Source organism: Lolium perenne, chromosome 7 (genome assembly GCF_019359855.2).
Source record: "Lolium perenne isolate Kyuss_39 chromosome 7, Kyuss_2.0, whole genome shotgun sequence".
In the NCBI taxonomy this organism is placed as follows: Eukaryota; Viridiplantae; Streptophyta; class Magnoliopsida; order Poales; family Poaceae; genus Lolium; species Lolium perenne.
The window spans coordinates 240,690,254-240,714,840 of NC_067250.2; the positions used below are offsets into that span (position 1 = coordinate 240,690,254).

Here is a 24,587-nt window from a genome sequence, read left to right on the forward strand (position 1 = left end):
TTATGGTCGACTTGTCCTTGGGGTTGACGGGGATGGCATTGCTTCCAGTCCTTGGGCCAGTGTTGTTGTTCCCATTGTTGTTGTTGCTATTGGGGTTGTTGTTGGTGTTGTGATTGTTGTTGTTGTTGCCTCTGGGCTTCGGGGGTCCTCCATGGTTGTTGGTGTAGTTTGGGCGGTAATTCTGAGCAGGTGGCCTGTTGTTTCTTGGGGTGAACCCTCCAGTTGAGTTGTTGCGGTACTTCTGGGCATTGCTGGACCCATTCTGGTTCATCATCCGGCGTTTGCGGTTCTCGTTGGCTTGATGAATCTTCCCTTCCATCTGGATGGCGGAGTCCACCAGGGCTTCTAGGCCAGCAAAGGGAATGTTGACCAGTACAGTCTGCATTTAGTCGTGCAGTCCGTTCAGAAATCTTTCCTTCCGCTTCTCGTTGGTGTCGGTTTCGTCCGGGGCGTACCTTGATAGAGTAAGAAACCTGTCGCGGTATTCCACCACGGACATCCTTCCTTGTTTGAGTTCGCGGAACTCGTCTCTCATCTTCTTGATCAGTCCTTGGGGCACATGGTATTTGCTAAACTTGGTCTTGAAATCCTCCCAGGTCATCATCTGTCCCGCATTCATTGCGCGGGCGCTTGTCCACCAGGCTCTTGCAGGGCCTGACAGGTAGTGGGTGGCGAATAGTACTTTCTCTGCGGCTTCAACTCCCGCAACTTCCAGGTTGTTCTGCATTGTCTGGAGCCAATCATCAGCGTCAAGTGGCTCTTCGGTCTTGCTGAACATGGGTGGGTTGGTGTTCTGAAAGTTCTTCAGCTTCGACCCAGGGTGGTCGTGGTTTCCATGGCCGTGATTGTTCTGAGCTATCTGTTGCAGTGCATCTATGTTGGCTTGTCGTTCAGCTCTCTCGGCTTCGCGGTCTTCCATCATCATCTGGAGCATCTATAGCATGGCGTCTTGGTTGGTGCTGCGGGTTGGTGGGGCCATCTGAAAATTTGAGGTAGATGCTAAGATAAGAGGGAAATTTCTATGGTTTGTTTGGTTTAAAGTTTAAAAAGTTCATAACTTGAAAACTTGAGTAGTGTTGAGGGGGTAAAACCAACAACACTTTTTCATTCATACCAAGCATCACACATTACAAATCTAACACACCGTTGATTTTAAGAACCATTCATTCGCTCTACGATACAAGGGGGATCCTGATACAAACTCACACCTACTCAAGTGCTTTAGTGATACTACTCTTCAGGGTGGATTCTTCGTCTTCAGGGGTAATGTTCTTGGCGAAAGGCGAGGGCGTGGTCTAACTCCTTGCGGGTGATGTCTACGCCCCCTCCTTTTCCTGTAGACAGTGTTGGGCCTCCAAGAGCAGAGGTTTGTAGAACAGCAGCAAGTTTCCCTTAAGTGGATCACCCAAGGTTTATCGAACTCAGGGAGGAAGAGGTCAAAGATATCCCTCTCATGCAACCCTGCAACCACAAAGCAAGAAGTCTCTTGTGTCCCCAACACACCTAATAGGTGCACTAGTTCGGCGAAGAGATAGTGAAATATAGGTGGTATGAATAAGTATGAGCAGTAGCAACGGCACCAGAAAAGTGCTTTGCCCAGGACAGTAAACAAGCAGTAGTACCGCAGCAGTAGTAACGCGGTAAAACAGTAAACAAGCAGCGATAGCAGTATTTAGGAACAAGGCCTAGGGATCATACTTTCACTAGTGGACACTCTCAACATTGATCACATAACAGAATAGATAAATGCATACTCTACACTCTTTTGTTGGATGATGAACACCATTGCGTAGGATTACACGAACCCTCAATGCCGGAGTTAACAAGCTCCACAATTCAATGTTCATATTTAAATAACCTTAGAGTGAATGAAAGATCAGCACGACTAAACCAAGTACTAACATAGCATGCACACTGTCACCTTCACACTATGTAGGAGGAATAGATCACATCAATACCATCATAGCAATAGTTAACTTCATAATCTACAAGAGATCATAATCATAGCCTACGCCAAGTACTAACACGGATGCACACACTGTCACCATTACACCGTGCAGGAGGAATAAAACTACTTTAATAACATCACTAGAGTAGCACATGGATAAATTGTGATACAAAACACATTGCAATCATAAAGAGATATAAATAAGCACTTCACTATGCCATTCATAACAGTGAATAAGTATTCTGTGAAATATAGCCTAAGAGACCCACACGGTGCACACACTGTCACCTTTACACACGTGGGACAAGGAGTCTCCGGAGATCACATAAGTAAAATTCACTTGACTAGCATAACGACATCTAGATTACAAGCATCATCATATGAATCTCAATCATGTAAGGCAGCTCATGAGATTATTGTATTGAAGTACATAGGAGAGAGATGAACCACATAGCTACCGGTACAGCCCCGAGCCTCGATGGAGAACTACTCCCTCCTCATGGGAGACAGCAGCGGTGATGAAGATGGCGGTGGTGTCGATGGAGGAGCCTTCCGGGGGCACTTCCCCGTCCCGGCGGCATGCCGGAACAGAGACTCCTGTCCCCCAGATCTTGGCTTCGCGATGGCGGCGGCTCTGGAAGGTTTCTCGTACCGTGGCTTTTCCGTCTCGAGGTTTTAGGTCTGGGACCTTTATATAGGCGAAGAGGCGGCGTCAGAAGGTCGAAGGGGCGCCGACACTATAGGGGGGCGCGGGCCCCCCCTTGGCCGCGCCGGCCTAGGGTTTGGTGGGCCTGTGGCCCCTCTCTGGCGGTTCTCGTGTGTTCTGGATGCTTCCGGGAAAAATAGGAACCTGGGCGTTGATTTCGTCCAATTCCGAGAATATTTCGTTACTAGGATTTCTGAAACCAAAAACAGCAGAAAACAGCAACTGGCCCTTCGGCATCTCGTCAATAGGTTAGTTCCGGAAAACGCATAAATATGACATAAAGTGTGCATAAAACATGTAGATATCATCAATAATGTGGCATGGAACATAAGAAATTATCGATACGTCGGAGACGTATCAGCATCCCCAAGCTTAGTTTCTGCTCGTCCCGAGCAGGTAAACGATAACAAAGATAATTTCTGGAGTGACATGCCATCATAACCTTGATCATACTATTGTAAGCATATGTAATGAATGCAGCGATCAAAGCAATGGTAAATGTAATGAGTAAACAAATGAATCATATAGCAAAGACTTTTCATGAATAGTACTTCAAGACAAGCATCAATAAGTCTTGCATAAGAGTTAACTCATAAAGCAATAATTCATAGTAAAGGCATTGAAGCAACACAAAGGAAGATTAAGTTTCAGCGGTTGCTTTCAACTTGTAACATGTATATCTCATGGATATTGTCAACATAGAGTAATATAACAAGTGCAATATGCAAGTATGTAGGAATCAATGCACAGTTCACACAAGTGTTTGCTTCTTGAGATGGAGAGAAATAGGTGAACTGACTCAACAATAAAAGTAAAAGAATGGCCCTTCAAAGAGGAAAGCATCGATTGCTATATTTGTGCTAGAGCTTTGATTTTGAAAACAAGAAACAATTTTGTCAACGGTAGTAATAAAGCATATGTGTCATGTAAATTATAGCTTACAAGTTGCAAGCCTCATGCATAGTATACTAATAGTGCCCGCACCTTGTCCTAATTAGCTTGGATTACCGGGATAATCGCAATGCACATGTTTTAACCAAGTGTCACAAAGGGGTACCTCTATGCCGCCTGTACAAAGGTCTAAGGAGAAAGCTCGCATTGGATTTCTCGCTATTAATTATTCTCGACTTAGACATCCATACTGGGACAACATAGACAACAGATAATGGACTCCTCTTTTATGCATAAGCATGTAGCAACAATTAATTTTCTCATATGAGATTGAGGATATATGTCCAAAACTGAAACTTCCACCATGGATCATGGCTTTAGTTAGCGGCCCAATGTTCTTCTCTAACAATATGCATGCTCTAACCATAAGGTGGTAGATCGCCCTTACTTCAGACAAGACGAACATGCATAGCAACTCACATGATATTCAACAAAGAGTAGTTGATGGCGTCCCCAGGAACATGGTTATCGCACAACAAGCAACTTAATAAGAGATAAAGTGCATAAGTACATATTCAATACCACAATAGTTTTTAAGTTATTTGTCCCATGAGCTATATATATATTGTAAAGGTGAAGAATGGAAATTTAAAGGTAGCACTCAAGCAATTTACTTTGGAATGGCGGAGAAATACCATGTAGTAGATAGGTATGGTGGACACAAATGGCATAGTGGTTGGCTCAAGTATTTTGGATGCATGAGAAGTATTCCCTCTCGATACAAGGTTTAGGCTAGCAAGGCTATTTGAAACAAACACAAGGATGAAGCGGTGCAGCAAAACTCACATAAAAGACATATTGAAAACATTATAAGACTCTACACCGTCTTCCTTGTTGTTCAAACTCAATACTAGAAATTATCTAGACTTTAGAGAGACCAAATTTTAGCATGCTCTATGTATTTCTTCATTAATGGGTGCAAAGTATATGATGCAAGAGCTTAAACATGAGCACAACAATTGCCAAGTATCACATTATCCAAGACATTATAGCAATTACTACATGTATCATTTTCCAATTCCAACCATATAACAATTTAACGAAGCAGTTTCAACCTTCGCCATGAAAATTTAAAGCTAAGAACACATGTGTTCATATGAACCAGCGGAGCGTGTCTCTCTCCCACACAAGCATTTATTCAAACAAAAACAAAAACGAAAACAAACAGACGCTCCAAGTAAAGTACATAAGATGTGACCGAATAAAAATATAGTTTCAAGAGAAGGAACTTGATAATTTGTCGATGAAGAAGGGGATGCCTTGGGCATCCCCAAGCTTAGATGCTTGAGTCTTCTTGAAATATGCAGGGATGAACCACCGGAGCATCCCCAAGCTTAGAGCTTTCAGTCTCCTTGATCATAGTATATCATCCTCCTCTCTTGCCCCTTGAAAACTTCCTCCACACCAAACTCGAAACAACTCATTAGAGGGTTAGTGCATAATCAAAAACTCACATGTTCAGAGGTGACACAATCATTCTTAACACTTCTGGACATTTCTCAAAGCTACTGGAAGTCAATGGAACAAAGAAATCCATCCCACATAGCAAAAGAGGCAATGCGAAATAAAAGGCAGAATCTGTCAAAACAGAACAGTCCGTAAAGACGAATTTTATTGAGGCACCAGACTTGCTCAAATGAAAATGCTCAAATTGAATGAAAGTTGCGTACATATCTGAGGATTACTCAAGTAAATTGGCATAATTTTCTGAGTTACCTACAGAGAAAACAGCCCAGATTCGTGACAGCAAAGAAATCTGTTTCTGCGCAGTAATCCAAATCTAGTATGAACTTTACTATCAACGACTTTACTTGGCACAACAAAACACTAAACTAAGATAAGGAGAGGTTGCTACAGTAGTAAACAACTTCCAAGACTCAAATATAAAATAAAGTACTGTAGCAAAATAACACATGGGTTATCTCCCAAGAAGTTCTTTCTTTATAGCCATTAAGATGGGCTCAGCAGTTTTAATGATGCACTCGCAAGAAATAGTAGTTGAAGCAAAAGAGAGCATCTAGAGGCAAATTCAAAACACATTTAAGTCTAACATGCTTCCTATGCATAGGAATCTTGTAAATAAACAAGTTCATGAAGAGCAAAGTAACAAGCACAGGAAGATAAAACAAGTGTAGCTTCAAAAATTTCAGCACATAGAGAGGTGTTTTAGTAACATGAAAATTTCTACAACCATATTTTCCTCTCTCATAATAACTTTCAGTAGCAACATGAGCAAACTCAACAATATAACTATCACATAAAGCATTCTTATCGTGAGTCTCATGCATAAAATTATTACTCTCCACATAAGCATAATCAATTTTATTAGTTGTAGTGGGAGCAAATTCAACAAAGTAGCTATCATTATTATTCTCATCATCAAATATAGGAGGCATATTGTAATCATAATCAAATTTATCCTCCATAACAGGCGGCACCAAAAGGCTACTATCATTATAATCATCATAAATAGGAGGCAAAGTATCATCAAAGTAAATTTCCTCCTCAATGCTTGGGGGACTAAAAAGATCATGCTCATCAAAACCAGCTTCCCCAAGCTTAGAATTTTCCATAGCATTAGCAACAATAGTGTTCAAAGCATTCATATTAATAACATTCCAATTAGCATGCATATAAAGTTCCAAGGGTTTTTTAATTCTCTCTTCAAACACATCATGTCCTAATTCAAGATAAAGTTCATAAACATCTCTCATATTTTTGTTGTTTTCCATTACGCCTAACTAGTGTAAACAAGAAACAAAAAGTTGCAATTGCAGGATCTAAAGGAAATAGCTTCGAGCACAAATACAATGGCGCCGTAAAAGCATCATACCTGGAACCGAAGTATGAGTGCCTTTTACCTTTCCTCCCCGGCAATGGCGCCAGAAAATAGCTTGATGTCTACGCCCCCTCCTTTTCCTGTAGACAGTGTTGGGCCTCCAAGAGCAGAGGTTTGTAGAACAGCAGCAAGTTTCCCTTAAGTGGATCACCCAAGGTTTATCGAACTCAGGGAGGAAGAGGTCAAAGATATCCCTCTCATGCAACCCTGCAACCACAAAGCAAGAAGTCTCTTGTGTCCCCAACACACCTAATAGGTGCACTAGTTCGGCGAAAAGATAGTGAAATACAGGTGGTATGAATAAGTATGAGCAGTAGCAACGGCACCAGAAAAGTGCTTTGCCCAGGACAGTAAACAAGCAGTAGTAACGCAGCAGTAGTAACGCAGTAAAACAGTAAACAAGCAGCGATAGCAGTATTTAAGAACAAGGCCTAGGGATCATACTTTCACTAGTGGACACTCTCAACATTGATCACATAACAGAATAGATAAATGCATACTCTACACTCTTTTGTTGGATGATGAACACCATTGCGTAGGATTACACGAACCCTCAATGCCGGAGTTAACAAGCTCCACAATTCAATGTTCATATTTAAATAACCTTAGAGTGCATGAAAGATCAGCACGACTAAACCAAGTACTAACATAGCATGCACACTGTCACCTTCACACTATGTAGGAGGAATATATCACATCAATACCATCATAGCAATAGTTAACTTCATAATCTACAAGAGATCATAATCATAGCCTACGCCAAGTACTAACACGGATGCACACACTGTCACCATTACACCGTGCAGGAGGAATAAAACTACTTTAATAACATCACTAGAGTAGCACATGGATAAATTGTGATACAAAACACATTGCAATCATAAAGAGATATAAATAAGCACTTCACTATGCCATTCATAACAGTGAATAAGTATTCTGTGAAATATAGCCTAAGAGACCCACACGGTGCACACACTGTCACCTTTACACACGTGGGACAAGGAGTCTCCGGAGATCACATAAGTAAAATTCACTTGACTAGCATAACGACATCTAGATTACAAGCATCATCATATGAATCTCAATCATGTAAGGCAGCTCATGAGATTATTGTATTGAAGTACATAGGAGAGAGATGAACCACATAGCTACCGGTACAGCCCCGAGCCTCGATGGAGAACTACTCCCTCCTCATGGGAGACAGCAGCGGTGATGAAGATGGCGGTGGTGTCGATGGAGGAGCCTTCCGGGGGCACTTCCCCGTCCCAGCGGCGTGCCGGAATAGAGACTCCTGTCCCCCAGATCTTGGCTTCGCGATGGCGGCGGCTCTGGAAGGTTTCTCGTACCGTGGCTTTTCCGTCTCGAGGTTTTAGGTCTGGGACCTTTATATAGGCGAAGAGGCGGCGTCAGAAGGTCGAAGGGGCGCCGACACTATAGGGGGGCGCGGCCCCCCCTTGGCCGCGCCGGCCTAGGGTTTGGTGGGCCTGTGCCCCCTCTCTGGCGGTTCTCGTGTGTTCTGGATGCTTCCGGGCAAAATAGGAACCTGGGCGTTGATTTCGTCCAATTCCGAGAATATTTCGTTACTAGGATTTCTGAAACCAAAAACAACAGAAAACAGCAACTGGCCCTTCGGCATCTCGTCAATAGGTTAGTTCCGAAAAACGCATAAATATGACATAAAGTGTGCATAAAACATGTAGATATCATCAATAATGTGGCATGGAACATAAGAAATTATCGATACGTCGGAGACGTATCAGCGGGTCTTGTACAGCATGAAGTCCAGGTGTGCTACATAGTGGTTCATCTCCGTGTGCGGGGGCATGATCATCGGTCTTCCCATGGGGTCATGTCTTGGGTAGTAGATGAAGCGAGTGTTCTTGATCTTGTTCTCATTTTGTCCACACAGACGGGCAATTGCTTCTTGCATAGCTCTGACTAGTCCTTCCTTCCAAGTGTTTCCCGTTACAGAAAACCATATGGTTTCCCATATTGGGGCTCCAAGCTTTCTTCGCAGATCTGTAGTAACTTCCCACCGAGGTGGTCCTCCTGAGTGATTATTGAGGGGTATTCCGAAGAACTCGGGATACGGGCGTCCTAGATACTCCACTAGTTGCTTCAAATCCTTCTCGAACATTAGGTTTCCTCCGTGGCCAAGCTGATAAGCCTTGTAGGTGTACTCCATCTGTGAGCAAATAGGATGAGTAAGTTAAAGAAGTACTCAAGTGTGTAAAGTTTTATGTAGTTCTTCAAGGAAAATAGTAGAGCATGAATTTCTCATTTAAAAAAAAGATCTCAAGGATAAGAGTGAGAATAAGTTTTTCACAATTATTCACTTCTTTGGTTTTGAAACTACGTTTTTCAGACGTCCATTCTAACTAGGGTCTCCTAAGGTCAAACGATGGCTCTGATACCAACTTGTCAACACCCGGATTTTTAAGTCCAGATGCCTATTATGCCATTCATCGCAATCCCAGGAATATTGTTGTTGCGAGACATAACAGTCGATATCATAATTCATCATTCATTACAAACCATACTTGTCTTACAAATTCAGATCACGTGATCCATATTACACAAATAGTTGATCTAATGATCAACGAACATAGTTCATAGCGGAAGCGTAATAAAAGGGACTATCTAGTCCACAGGCCAACGCTTGACGTCAGAAGATTCCCCAGTTGTCGTAGACGTCTTGTTGTCCGCACTCCTGGTACTGCTGCTCTTCTTCATAGTCTGGCCATTTGAATAGCCAGGGACACAGCCGTGAGTACTTTAAGTACTCGCAAACTAATACTAGTGTAAGTACTATCAATTCTAGTAAGTTGGTGCTAAGCTCTAGTTTATTTTGCATAAAGCCAATTTTAGTTCACAAGTATTTGATAAAAGACTCTTTCATGTGCTAGCTAACTCAAGTGGGAACATTAGTGTCGTTCCCACAACTCAGTTGTGATTCAATTCAAGTCACCATTCACTTCATCACCATTTTCAAGAAATATCTGACACCGGTAATAGTATGGCCTTTCCAACCGTCCGTAACCGTGGACACGGCTATTCGAATAGGTTTACACTCTGCAGAGGTTGCACACTTGTGCCACATATTTGATTACATCCGTCGGGGAGAACCCCGAATCATCGTAACTCAGTACGCGGATCATCAACCATAACCTTTCACTTACATACCCTAGTATAGGTACCTCTCCCCATGAGCTTGGCCTCCCAGTGAAGACAAACAGTCAGCCTGTGAACTGCACAGGGCTTGGCCGTACATTCACCTCATTTCACATCATTTCACATTCTACGGAGGCAGCCTCGGCATAATGTAACACCCCAACTTTTGCAACCTTGTTTATATGTCCAGAGGGCAAAAATCAGGGGGAACAAAAACTTTTTCTAAATAGTTTGTTGGGATGAATTGCCTTGATCTACTTGTTTAAGATCTTCTTGAGCTACATAATAGTAAAGCCCTTTGTAAACTACCACTTGGTGCCTTCCCATAAGTACCTCACGTCATCAACATCACCCCAATACAATCCATGTGCCTTAGTGATCATGTCATTCAAAATAGAATATTATTTGGCAAAGGTATTATCTTGGCAACTTCTGTTATTTTAAGTGTTTTAACCTTTCTAAAACAATGAGCCAAGATTTATTTTGACACAAAGGTTTTCCAAAATAAGTATTTATAAAACTATAGGGATCTATAAGTTGGTACCACTTTTCCAACCATTGTGTTATAAATATTTTACAAATGGATTTCAAACATCCTTGAAATGTTTTAGAACAAGGAGATGTTCCTATATCCACTATTTTGTGGAAATTTTTAGCAAGGCTTTGATCCTTTGTTTAAACCCTTCTTCATCCCTACCGTGACATGATCACCTCTGAGCACTTGTTCAACAATTTATTCTTATTTGTTTATGTTGATTTTTGCTTGGCCATGTGGGATGAGTTGACCTTGTCTGCTTTTGTTTGATCTTGATTGAATTGATTAATTGTGTGCATCTAGGATCTAGAAGTGGGCATATAGCCCCACCTACCAAATCCTTTTTGTATTATTATACCTGCAAATTATTTTCATGAGTGTTTTTCTATTTTCAAGGAAAACAATAGGAATTGGACGAATACATTTTGGTATTATCCCTATCTTCGAAAACTATGTGAATTTTACCCCGGGTTGTAGATGATCTTTCACAAAAAAAAATCTTTGGAAAACCCACTTGGCTATAAATCAACTCCACTATGCAATTTCACAAAAACAAGGTCGAATCTATTAATACTTATATAAGTGTTTCAAGAAACTCAATCTCTAGAAACAATTATCACTTTTCCTTGTGGCCATTTTCCAACACCCCAAAGTCTTCTCTCTTGAAAGTATGTCACCTTTTCTTTATTTGTCAACACCCTCTTATTTTTATCAAACGAATTTCAAAATTCTTTTCTTTTCCTAAGGTCACCCTCTGACATTATCTACCCAACCCTTCTCTTCCAAATCATTTTGAATAGAATAATTTTCTTAAAGCTATTTGCTTATTTAAAAAAATGCTTGTGATGGTGATAATGCCATTTCCTACTTTTCTCTCTTCCAAAACCCTTGAAAATATTATACAATGCAGGTTACTGCTAGTAGATATTTTTCTTACTAAAATTTTAATGGCATCTTCTACTACTTAATTTCTTTTAAGAAAAGGCTTTGTTTATCGCAATTCTTTCAAATTTGGCCATAGTTAGGAAAGTGATCCAAATAAATGACTTTTGAGTTCAAGATTATAAGACAACTCGTAGACATAAAGTGCACCTCTCTGATCTCATCTCCATCTTTTAACTCTAAACTTCGTTTAAGTCTTTCCAAAGTCAACCAGAAGTTTAACCTTATTTAGCGACACCATCTGGTCTACCTACATCGTCCATTAAATTGTTTTTTTTTCCTGCCATTGTTTGCTTGGCTTAGAAGAATGGCCGACCATGCATTTTGCATGTGCACCTGGTCGCTCTCTCTCTCTCTACACTCTGAACATCTATGCACGTATTGATACAGTACACCTTTGGTTGTATGTTTTTGGAGAGGTGGAGGCCGGCCGATGCTTTCCTAGCATGCCCGACCCTGCTCCCTCTTTCCCTCTCCATCTTGCTGCAGCGTCTGTCCCATCCTAGCCTATACCTGTACATCACATGCACTGATGAATACCCTCTGGACACTCTCCTTTCTTCTCTTCATCTGCCTAACCAATCGTTACATACTCAGGAGCACCCCGACCGGACATGGATGGCACGATGCTGCATGCGCCCTTCCCTCTCTCTTGCCCTCCGACTTGTAAGACCAGCCGGTGACCGTCGAACCCTCTCCACACATTACTCCACCTCCCTGACACCCTCTGCATCTCGCTCGCGCTGACACGCCATGGCCACCACTCTCTCTCTTTTCTTCTCCCTGGCGGACACCAAACAAGGGACAACAGAGAAATGACCCGTGCTGGCTCCCATGGCTGCGCCACGGAGACGTCATGTCTCTTCTCTCGCTGACCTGAATGCTCCCGAGGCATCCCTTGCCCCACAGCCCCTCGCCCGTGCTTGCCAAGATCCTGGTCACCACGGCTGCGGACGCCCCGGCGTTCCCGCTCATAGCCTCCTCTCTTGTCACTTCCTTCACCCTAAGCCTGCAAGGCACGCCACCGCGACCCCACCTAGTGCCCCAGCACCCTCCTTCTTGCTATCGTTCGTTGTACAACGCTATCGAACACCAACGACGTGGCTCGGGCAACTTTCAGTCCATTCCATTTGGGCCCGCGATTTTCCTCTCCCTTGGTCGCACTGAGCTCAGATCACTGCGCCGCACATCTCTGCACCGTTTTTCCGACCAATGTGAGCTCGTGGGGAAACCCCAAGTCTAGGAACCGGCCGTAGACCGTGCACGCCTCCAGACCGCTTTTAACTCGACCCCGGCGCATCCCAGCCTTGCTCCTGATCCACACCACTCCCTTTTCACCAGAATACCTCCAGGGCGTAGCCCTCTCCGCTCTCGGCCATGGTCACGGCCGAGCTGAGCTCGCCGCCGTGTGCGTCGTTGTCATCGTCCTGTCGCTCGTCGTGGACGAGGCCGCTGCACCCGCATCTACACCCTCTGTATGCCTCGTTCTTCTCTCCCGAGTCCAGCAAGCCCTGACTACCCTCTATTGCCCTGCAGCTCGCTTGTGTTGCGCCGCCGTCGGGGTCTACGTCTCCGTCACTGTGGCCATCGCGCCGTTCGGGTCGTCCACAACAAGCTCGCATGCATGCATGCGTAGCCGAGGGAAGCTGCCCCAGCCGAGCGTCCCTAGCCTCCCCTGCTGCTCCGCGCCGTCGCCGTCACCTTCCAGCAAGCCCCGCGATGAGCGCCGACCGCCTCCATCGTCGGCCTCGTCCGAGCGGGTGTCAGCGACGCCACGCTCCCTCGCCGGTGCCGCCATCTCCGGACCGGCAGGATCGCCTTCGCCAGGCCCCTGCGTCGCCCTGCGCTCCGCCGCACCTGCTCGCGTCGTCGTCCTCGCCTGCAAGCCACCCCCGGTGACCTCCCTCTCTCTTTCCGTCGTGGCCATCGCGGCGGCGCCACTTCTCCCTGGGCGCAGACGTCTCCCGACGGAGATGCGTGCATGCATGCACGTCCACGCGAGCGGGGCACGGCCAGCTGGGCCAAGCTGGGTCGCCCGCCTGCTGGCTAGCTCACGCACGCATGCACGCAGCTGGGCCAAGTAAATATCTATATTTTGGCACTGGTTCCACATGCAGGAGCTTCCTGGATTTAATTTTATTTACAAAACAAGTTCTATCCAGAGAGACGGTAAATGATTTTTAATTCGAAAACTACTGATGATTTTGACGCTCATCCAAGTGCTACTAGTAGATATATCTATAGGGTAATATTTTGCCAAAGGAAATATTTTTCAGAGTTGTAGTTAAATTCCAAGAATTTTATTACTGAAACAGTATATGTTTTCAGTATATGATTTTTGTAAAACCATTTACAAATCAGAAAAATGCCAAACCAGTGGGGTTAGCTCACATTTGGTATTAGCTATCCATGGGTATGCTTGGATCTGGTTTTTGATCCTCTGATACTGGTGTGGCTAGCGGTTTATGTTCTCTAGATTCTATTTTATTTAATTTTTTTAGATTAATTAAAAATTAATCTGCAAGTGATTCCTGTGCAAGTGTGTTCTAAATGTTGTTAGCTTTCTGTAGGTATGCTGCATGTATTTTTGTGAGCCACAGGAAGATTTAGGCCATTTATTTGGTCCCTAAGTCATTTCTGGTTTTATAAAAATCATAACTATTATTTTATAAACCCAAATTTAGTGAATCTAATTTCTGTAGCTTTATAATGTCCAGCTTTACTCCCTGTGAATTTACCAAAATTTTGTGTGCATTATTCTGGAGTGGCTTATTAAATTGATGCTAGTGCTTATTTTACCCATAGGAAAATTGGGTTGTTTTTGTTTAAAATGATTTGTGATAAACTTTGGCACCAGACCCTACTGGTGGTTTTCGAAAGTCATTAGCCCCCTTGCTTGTGTAGATTATGATTTGTTGTGAGGTAGAGCATTTTTAGCAAAATAACCAATTGTCCCTAGGTGCTAATTATTGATATGTTCAGTGTCTCTGGTTTAGTGGTTTGTTGTTGTGTGTTGATTGTGTGGTTTGATGCTATGGCTATGTGTTGATTGTTCTCCCTTTTCTTTTGTGACGTTAGAATGCGAACGCTATCGGAGAAGGAGAGGATCTTGGTGAGGATTTCGAAGAAGAAGAAAGAGCTGATGATTCATGAAGATGAAGTCCAGGGACATATAGCCAACAAAGGCAAGCCACCTCTTGATGCATCTCTGATCCTACATATATCTTGTTCTTGCATTATTCTAGGTTTTATAAAGTGCATGTCTTTCATTTATTATGTCGGTGGTTAGCGCCACCGGAATTTTATTAATCCACCCTTAGGGTGCAGCCCTTGTTGGAACCTACTGATCCCAATCTTAATAGTGATATGGTGCTTATCACCTTATCATCCTTGTCGCCGATTTTCAAGAAAAGATGGACTATAGGTTGGGAGCCCTTGTGGAAGAGTTTTTTTTGGAAAAATGTTTCCGAGAAAGATGTTTTTGGAAAACCTTGGAATGGGGTAGCCCTGCCCAAGTGTGGTTTATAAAAAGGCAAAAGTTTCTAAAAAGAAGATTTGCTGGAGGTAAGCGGAGGAAAGAAAATATTTTCGAAAACTTTAGCGCCTAAGTACTCACCCGGACTGAAAGACAGTGCAACCACATTACCCCAAAGTGGGCACGTGGCGTAGCGTAGTAGTTTGTCTCGCCTTAGTTTGGGTCCTGCAAATGTAAGGGGTAGTCCGAGCATGGACACCTATCGACCGTGGCCTTCCCGACGAACTGGGAACGCCTTTCCGTCTCGGACAGATGGCAGGGGTACAACCTATGAGCTCCCATTGAATAATGCCCCGCAGTTGGTCGCGGCATTCCGGAGGGTCGAGCTGGTCGGGGAATTTGCTACTCCTGGGTAAACGACCCCTCGGACTCTGGTGTTGGGAGGTACAACTCTAGGCGGCATGTCTTAGGCTATGGCGAGCAAGCGAAAAACTACGATCGGTTATCCGAGCCTCGCGTTTTGACGCTTGGTGAACCAGGGATGTTCCCGGCGGATTTATCGGATCTTGTGGGGAAAGTGTACAACCTCTGCAGAGTGAAAACTATTCGAATAGCCGTGTCCGCGGTTATGGACGGTCGGGAAGGTTGTTGCTTAGCCTGAAGAGTTTTTGTTTTACAAAAGTGTTTTCTCAAATATTGTTTTGGGAAAGTGATGCCAGTGGGACTGGTGGAAAGTGTACCTGGGAGGTACGGTGGAAAGCTGAAATGTTTTGTGTTGGCCATATGAGATGGCCGGGAAAGAAATTGGGTCACCCTTACCTATTAGTCTGCAAATAAAATGGTTTACAGAAAAGTTTTTCAACAACGATATGAAGATGTCATACTCTCGAGGGGAACCACCTCTCGCTCCTTGTCGCCCTAGTGTAGTGCTTATTTCTTGCTATTGCCAAATTGCATATCCTTTACTTCTCTCTAAGGTGGTTTGCGAGTACAATTCATAATGTACTCATGGCTTTGTCCCTGGCTATTTACTTGGCCAGACTTGGTGGAATCCGACAGATGAAGAAGGAGTCAACGACGTCTATGCGAGCTAGGAACGTTCTCCCAGTCAGTTGCATGTAGGGTTATGGCATGACTTGGGCCATGCGAATGCTTTCTTCTGAAGTATTTCCGCTGTGTGATTGTTGATATCATGCCATTGCGGCTCTTATGTAAGTATTGGTTATGTGACCTTTTGTAATCTTTTTATTCGGTACTGTAATGGATGATGTATTTGATACCAGTTCGGTTATGCTTTCACGACACACTGATCATGGGATCGTGAATGTGTATGCATAACGGGTGTTTCGGACAGCTAGTCCGGGGCCCCACAGAGCTGGTATCAGAGCCATCCTGATTGTAGGAGATCCTAGTTAGCATGGACGTTAGTTAGGAAGCAAGTACTTCGGGAAAAAACTATTTACAAAACAAAATTTTCTTTAGTAAACGGAAGCGTAGCTTCTAATTTTCTTATCCCTTCAAAAATTCAAATTCTTACCTCGCTCTCCGATTTCCAAAGTTATTGAAAGCTTTTAATTCTACTATCTCATCCTCTTCCAAACAAACATATTGGACGATATCCCCAACTTAGACTCGGAGACTCGAAGTCGAAGATGGATCAACCCTTCAGAAAGTCTCAAGTATCTCCGACTTCCGCTATTGAAGATTGGATGCCGACTTCGTAGTAAGTGTATATGGATAATAAGATCATGTCTTTGGTTGTCACCAAAGTCTGTCAAGGAGTTGACCTTGTTTCTCTTTGGACTTGCACTTTTGCAGTCGTCAATGATCAAGTCCTCAGTTCTTGACAAGTAATTTTTAGGCCTGTCACAGGAAGCTATCATCCATGGAGCTCTTCAGTAATTACCCCTCCGAATTGAGACCAGAGGCCGGTACCTATACAGTTTTCGCCCCCCGACTTAACATCGACGGCTCAACATTAGGTCTACTTCGCCACCAACTGCTACAAGAATCAATATTGAAGATAATATCAACAATATGAAGACGTTTGCATCTCTGACCAACCAGGCCTATAGGATGGATAGGACAAACTCAATTGCTTCGATGGAGCTACCCCTGCGTATTAGGTATCCTTGGGTACTTGAAATACCTCGTGTGGTTTTTGTGATTGATTGTGGTGTTGTGGATTTGCTGCTTGAGTGCTTGTGATTGCTTGTTGTGTGTATGCTTGCTCTAGCCTTTCGGCCTGAAAAACCCTTTTTGTGTGATAACCAAGTCTAGGAAACCCTCCCTAAGATGTTTTCCTCGCAGCCGGTTTAAATTCTAGTAGAAATTATATCGGTTAGTTCACAAATAAGTTCACGGGAAACTCTTACTCTAACTTGAGTAACCTCTAGATGCCACGATGTTTCCCCGAAATGCCCAACTCCAATACGACATTCAACTCAAGACACCCTGGAATGCCAACGAAGAAGAAACCAGTACCTTAAAGATCGACTGCAACTCCACGAGAAGATGAAGCCATACAATTTTTGTCTAACTGTAGAGCATAATCGCGCTAACCTTGAAGCTATCTTCTTAAAACCTCAGCCTGACTCACCTTCTAACAAGTTTAGTGAGTTGTTGCATCGAAGCCAAGTTACTCTGGAAGGTCCATCTGGTACTCATCAAGTGAAGCGCTTGAAGATAATTCAAGACTCAAGATTTGGTGTACTTTAAAAAACACCAACCCTATAGCTGAAGACTGTTTTCGACGACTGATGCCGCTTTATGTGAAGACCCACCAGGAATTCCGCTTACTAACTTAACGAGCGCCTTGCAGAACAGTAAACACTGTGTGTGCCTCTTGAAACTGCATACTGCACGTCGCCCCTGAAGATTCTCCAACTCAAGACAAGAGATCGATGACTTCTTCAAAAAGCGCCCGACAGGACCCCATGGCAGAAGCTCTGACTTTTCCTGAACATACGATGAACAATTTTAAGGGTGGAAGACTTCGTCTTCCACTAAAATTTAAGCTAAACCCTATAAGTTTTCGATCTTTCTGAAGCACGGAGGGGATGCTCTAACTTCCCAAGGATCGAGGAACCCTCTAGTATCATTAGGAAGCTACAAATCTAACGCCGACAAAGAGAAGTCAACCTCTTCATGAAGCCTGCCCTCGGCAAAAATCTACCGTGTCTCGCAGAAGCTGAAGATGTGACTTTCCGACAACGACACGTTTACCAGAGGATGGAGTCTAACTTAATTTAACTTCTAACAACTTCTCTAGTACTACGCTTAGTAATCTCGGGACGAGATTATTTTAAGGGTGGAAGGTCTGTAACATCCCAACTTTTGCAACCTTGTTTATATGTCCAGAGGGCAAAAATCAGGGGTAACAAAAACTTTTTCTAAATAGTTTGTTGAGATGAATTGACTTGATCTACTTGTTTAAGATCTTCTTGAGCTACATAATAGTAAAGCCCTTTGTAAACTACCACTTGGTGCCTTCCCATAAGTACCTCACGTCATCAACATCACCCCAATACAATCCATGTGCCTTAGTGATCATGTCATTCAAAATAGAATATTATTTGGCAAAGGTATTATCTTGGCAACTTCTGTTATTTTAAGTGTTTTAACCTTTCTAAAACAATGAGCCAAGATTTATTTTGACACAAAGGTTTTCCAAAATAAGTATTTATAAAACTATAGGGATCTATAAGTTGGTACCACTTTTCCAACCATTGTGTTATAAATATTTTACAAATGGATTTCAAACATCCTTGAAATGTTTTAGAACAGGGAGATGTTCCTATCTCCACTATTTTGTGGAAATTTTTAGCAAGGCTTTGATCCTTTGTTTAAACCCTTCTTCATCCCTACCGTGACATGATCACCTCTGAGCACTTGTTCAACAATTTATTCTTATTTGTTTATGTTGATTTTTGCTTGGCCATGTGGGATGAGTTGACCTTGTCTGCTTTTGTTTGATCTTGATTGAATTGATTAATTGTGTGCATCTAGGATCTAGAAGTGGGCATATAGCCCCACCTACCAAATCCTTTTTGTATTATTATACCTGCAAATTATTTTCATGAGTGGTTTTCTATTTTCAAGGAAAACAATAGGAATTGGACGAATACATTTTGGTATTATCCCTATCTTCGAAAACTATGTGAATTTTACCCCGGGTTGTAGATGATCTTTCACAAAAAAAATTCTTTGGAAAACCCACTTGGCTAAAAATCAACTCCACTATGCAATTTCACAAAAACAAGGTCGAATCTATTAATACTTATATAAGTGTTTCAAGAAACTCAATCTCTAGAAACAATTATCACTTTTCCTTGTGGCCATTTTCCAACACCCCAAAGTCTTCTCTCTTGAAAGTATGTCACCTTTTCTTTATTTGTCAACACCCTCTTATTTTTATCAAACGAATTTCAAAATTCTTTTCTTTTCCTAAGGTCACCCTCTGACATTATCTACCCAACCCTTCTCTTCCAAATCATTTTGAATAGAATAATTTTCTTAAAGCTATTTGCTTATTTTAAAAAAATGCTTGTGATGGTGATAATGCCATTTCCTACTTTTCTCTCTTCCAAAACCCTTGAAAATATTATACAATGCAGGTTACTGCTAGTAGATATTTTTCTTACTAAAATTTTAATGGCATCTTCTACTACTTAATTTCTTTTAAGAAAAGGCTTTGTTTATCGCAATTCTTTCAAATTTGGCCATAGTTAGGAAAGTGATCCAAATAAATGACTTTTGAGTTCAAGATTATAAGACAACTCGTAGACATAAAGTGCACCTCTCTGATCTCATCTCCATCTTTTAACTCTAAACTTCGTTTAAGTCTTTCCAAAGTCAACCAGAAGTTTAACCTTATTTAGCGACACCATCTGGTCTACCTACATCGTCCATTAAATTGTTTTTTTTTCCTGCCATTGTTTGCTTGGCTTAGAAGAATGGCCGACCATGCATTTTGCATGTGCACCTGGTCGCTCTCTCTCTCTCTACACTCTGAACATCTATGCACGTATTGATACAGTACACCTTTGGTTGTATGTTTTTGGAGAGGTGGAGGCCGGCCGATGCTTTCCTAGCATGCCCGACCCTGCTCCCTCTTTCCCTCTCCATCTTGCTGCAGCGTCTGTCCCATCCTAGCCTATACCTGTACATCACATGCACTGATGAATACCCTCTGGACACTCTCCTTTCTTCTCTTCATCTGCCTAACCAATCGTTACATACTCAGGAGCACCCCGACCGGACATCACTACGGGAAAATCAGGCGCTGCCGTGCAGCCAAACTTTGCCGTGAGCTGCTGCACGGCAAAGATTTCTTTGCCGTGCGTAGCAAGAAGAGCGCACGGCAACGCAAAAATGCACGGCAAAGTCTGAGAACAGCGCACGGCAAAGAAACATAGCACGGCAAAGAAAGATACGGCGCACGGCAAAGAAGTTCCTCACGGCAAAGAATGGGAGCAGCGCACGGCAAAGAATTTAGGACGGCAAAGTCCCTGCAAGCCGCACGGCAAAGAAACAGCGCACGGCAAAGGCCTGGGCACTGCCGTGCAGCCAAACTTTGCCGTGCAGACACACAAGTTGCACGGCAAAGGGTCCTTTGCCGTGCGCTTCTCCCTTTGCCGTGCGCCAATATACTTTTTTTTTGTTTTTCTAACTATTTTATTTCATCTACTACTTATATTTATTTTGTTAATTAGTTTTTCTTTTTGATGACTATTTATTACACTATGTGAAATACAAAATTAGTCTCCATGCTTATCCCCCACATATATCAGGGTTCCGGTGCTCCGGCGGCCGTCCCCCTCCTTCCCCCCCAAAACAGCGGGACGGCGGGTCTACCCCCTAGATTTCTCCGCGCGACGTTCCACCAATATACCTTTTCATAGGTTTAGGTTTGTTTAGTCCATGGACATATGGAAAACCATGTGTGGTACCCTTTGGCACAGTCTAGCCCCCGATATACCCGCGGCGGGACACTTCACCGTACACGTCCAGGAATCTGTTAAGTGTTATCGCCCGAAGGTGAGGAATGTCAGACCGGGGATCCATGCCATGCACCATTTGGTGAATCACACCTTAATTGCATCACACTTTGAAACATAGAATAGGTCCACATGCAAGGTTTGGTGGGGTTCCGGTGCTCCGGCGGTCGTTATCCCCCTCCTCCCCCAAAACAGCGGAACGCGTGCCCCGGCGGGTCTACCCCCCTAGATTTCTCCGCGCGAGGGTGCACCAATGTAACTTTTCATTATTTTATGTTTGTTTAGTACATATACACATGGAGAACCAAAGATTGGGACCCTTTGGCACATATACCAGCAGCTAGAGCCATTATCACACGATCGACGGTGTGCCTGGTCTACTGGTTAGGGTTAGGTGTAGGGTTAGGGCTAGGGTTTAGGGGCTAGGGCTAGGGTTTAGGTTAAAGGGTAAGTATTTATGGTTAGGTTTAGGTTTAGGGTTTAGGGTTAGGGTTAGGGTTTATGATGCATGGTTCTGCAGCTCCGGCGTCGTGGTTTAGGGATTTAGAGGGGTTTAGGGCTCGAAGCCTCCCCAGTTTAGGGTTTAGGGTTTAGGGGAGCTACTTTTGCACCATTAGACCTTGCAGCACACTTTGACACATATCATAGGTCCACATGCAAGGTTTGGTGGGGTTCCGGTGCTCCGGCGGTCGTTATCCCCCTCCTCCCCCCAAAACAGCGGAACGTGTGCCCCGGCGGGTCTACCCCCCTAGATTTCTCCGCGCGAGGGTGCACCAATGTAACTTTTCATAGGTTTAGGTTTGTTTAGTCCATGTACATATGGAGAACCATGTTTGGCACCCTTTGGCACAGTCTAGCCCCCGAACAACCAGCGGCTGGACACTTCAGCGTACACGTCCGGGAATCATAAGTGTTATCGCCCGAAGGTGAGGAATGTCAGACCGGGGATCCATGCCATGCACCATTTTGTGAATCACACCTTAATTGCATCACACTTTGACACATAGAATAGGTCCACATGCAAGGTTTGGTGGGGTTCCGGTGCTCCGGCGGTCGTTCTCCCCCTCCTCCCCCCAAAACAGCGGAACGTGTGCCCCAGCGGGTCTACCCCCCTAGATTTCTCCGCGCGAGGGTGCACCAATGTAACTTTTCATTCCTTTATGTTTGTTTAGTACATATACACATGGAGAACCAAGATTGGGACCCTTTGGCACATATACCCGCAGCTAGAGCCATTATCACACGATCGACGGTGTGCCTGGTCTACTGGTTAGGGTTAGGTGTAGGATTAGGGCTAGGGTTTAGGGGCTAGGGCTAGGGTTTAGGTTAAAGGGTAAGTATTTATGGTTAGGTTTAGGTTTAGGGTTTAGGGTTAGGGTTAGGGTTTATGATGCATGGTTCTGCAGCTCCGGCGTCGTGGTTTAGGGATTTAGAGGGGTTTAGGGCTCGAAGCCTCCCCAGTTTAGGGTTTAGGGTTTAGGGGAGCTACTTTTGCACCATTAGACCTTGCAGCACACTTTGACACATATCATAGGTCCACATGCAAGGTTTGGTGGGGTTCCGGTGCTCCGGCGGTCGTTATCCCCCTCCTCCCCCAAAACAGCGGAACGTGTGCCCCGGCGGGTCTACCCCCCTAGATTTCTCCGCGCGAGGGTGCACCAATGTAACTTTTCATAGGTTTAGGTTTGTTTAGTCCATGGACATATGGAAAACCATGTGTGGCACCCTTTGGCACAGTCTAGCCCCCGATATACCCGCGGCGGGACACTTCAGCGTACACGTCCAGGAATCTGTTAAGTGTTATCGCCCGAAGGTGAGGAATGTCAGACCGGGGATCCATGCCATGCACCATTTTGTGAATCACACCTTAATTGCATCACACTTTGACACATAGAATAGGTCCACATGCAAGGTTTGGTGGGGTTACGGTGCTCCGGCGGTCGTTCTCCCCCTCCTCCCCCCAAAACAGCGGAACGTGTGCCCCAGCGGGTCTACCCCCCTAGATTTCTCCGCGCGAGGGTGCACCAATGTAACTTTTCATTCCTTTATGTTTGTTTAGTACATATACACATGGAGAACCAAGATTGGGACCCTTTGGCACATATACCCGCAGCTAGAGCCATTATCACACGATCGACGGTGTGCCTGGTCTACTGGTTAGGGTTAGGTGTAGGATTAGGGCTAGGGTTTAGGGGCTAGGGCTAGGGTTTAGGTTAAAGGGTAAGTATTTATGGTTAGGTTTAGGTTTAGGGTTTAGGGTTAGGGTTAGGGTTTATGATGCATGCTTCTGCAGCTCCGGCGTCGTGGTTTAGGGATTTAGAGGGGTTTAGGGCTCGAAGCCTCCCCAGTTTAGGGTTTAGGGTTTAGGGGAGCTACTTTTGCACCATTAGACCTTGCACCACACTTTGACACATATCATAGGTCCACATGCAAGGTTTGGTGGGGTTCCGGTGCTCCGGCGGTCGTTATCCCCTCCTCCCCCAAAACAATGAACGTGTGCCCCGGCGGGTCTACCCCCCTAGATTTCTCCGCGAGGGTGCACCAATGTAACTTTTCATAGGTTTAGGTTTGTTTAGTCCATGGACATATGGAAAACCATGTGTGGCACCCTTTGGCACAGTCTAGCCCCCGATATACCCGCGGCGGGACACTTCAACAGACACGTCCGGGGAATCTGTTAAGTGTTATCGCCCGAAGGTGAGGAATGTCAGACCGGGGATCCATGCCATGCACCATTTTGTGAATCACACCTTAATTGCATCACACTTTGACACATAGAATAGGTCCACATGCTAGGTTTGGTGGGGTTCCGGTGCTCCGGCGGTCGTTCTCCCCCTCCTCCCCCCAAAACAGCGGAACGTGTGCACAATCCCGAATACCCCCCTAGATTTCTCCGCGCGAGGGTGCACCAATGTAACTTTTCATTCCTTTATGTTTGTTTAGTACATATACACATGGAGAACCAAGATTGGGACCCTTTGGCACATATACCCGCAGCTAGAGCCATTATCACACGATCGACGGTGTGCCTGGTCTACTGGTTAGGGTTAGGTGTAGGATTAGGGCTAGGGTTTAGGGGCTAGGGCTAGGGTTTAGGTTAAAGGGTAAGTATTTATGGTTAGGTTTAGGTTTAGGGTTTAGGGTTAGGGTTAGGGTTTATGATGCATGCTTCTGCAGCTCCGGCGTCGTGGTTTAGGGATTTAGAGGGGTTTAGGGCTCGAAGCCTCCCCAGTTTAGGGTTTAGGGTTTAGGGGAGCTACTTTTGCACCATTAGACCTTGCACCACACTTTGACACATATCATAGGTCCACATGCAAGGTTTGGTGGGGTTCCGGTGCTCCGGCGGTCGTTATCCCCCTCCTCCCCCAAAACAGCGGAACGTGTGCCCCGGCGGGTCTACCCCCCTAGATTTCTCCGCGCGAGGGTGCACCAATGTAACTTTTCATAGGTTTAGGTTTGTTTAGTCCATGGACATATGGAAAACCATGTGTGGCACCCTTTGGCACAGTCTAGCCCCCGATATACCCGCGGCGGGACACTTCAGCGTACACGTCCGGGGAATCGGTAAGTGTTATCGCCCGAAGGTGAGGAATGTCAGACCGGGGATCCATGCCATGCACCATTTTGTGAATCACACCTTAATTTCATCACACTTTGACACATAGAATAGGTCCACATGCAAGGTTTTGTGGGGTTCCGGTGCTCCGGCGGTCGTTCTCCCCCTCCTCCCCCAAAACAATGAACGTGTGCCCCAGTGGTCTACCCCTAGATTTCTCCGCGCGAGGGTGCACCAATGTAACTTTTCATTCCTTTATGTTTGTTTAGTACATATACACATGGAGAACCAAGATTGGGACCCTTTGGCACATATACCCGCAGCTAGAGCCATTATCACACGATCGACGGTGTGCCTGGTCTACTGGTTAGGGTTAGGTGTAGGATTAGGGCTAGGGTTTAGGGGCTAGGGCTAGGGTTTAGGTTAAAGGGTAAGTATTTATGGTTAGGTTTAGGTTTAGGGTTT

The 24,587-nt window shown here is 44.4% G+C and overlaps 1 long non-coding RNA gene across 1 annotated transcript; it reads left to right on the top strand.

Annotated features, from left to right (window-relative positions):
- The first annotated feature begins 10,920 nt into the window (after positions 1 to 10,920).
- LOC127314081 (uncharacterized) lies at positions 10,921 to 15,797 on the top strand. The gene is made up of 2 exons (XR_007859377.2): positions 10,921 to 13,172; positions 14,171 to 15,797. It is a non-coding gene; the product is annotated as an uncharacterized lncRNA (long non-coding RNA).
- Positions 15,798 to 24,587: the final 8,790 nt, after the last annotated feature.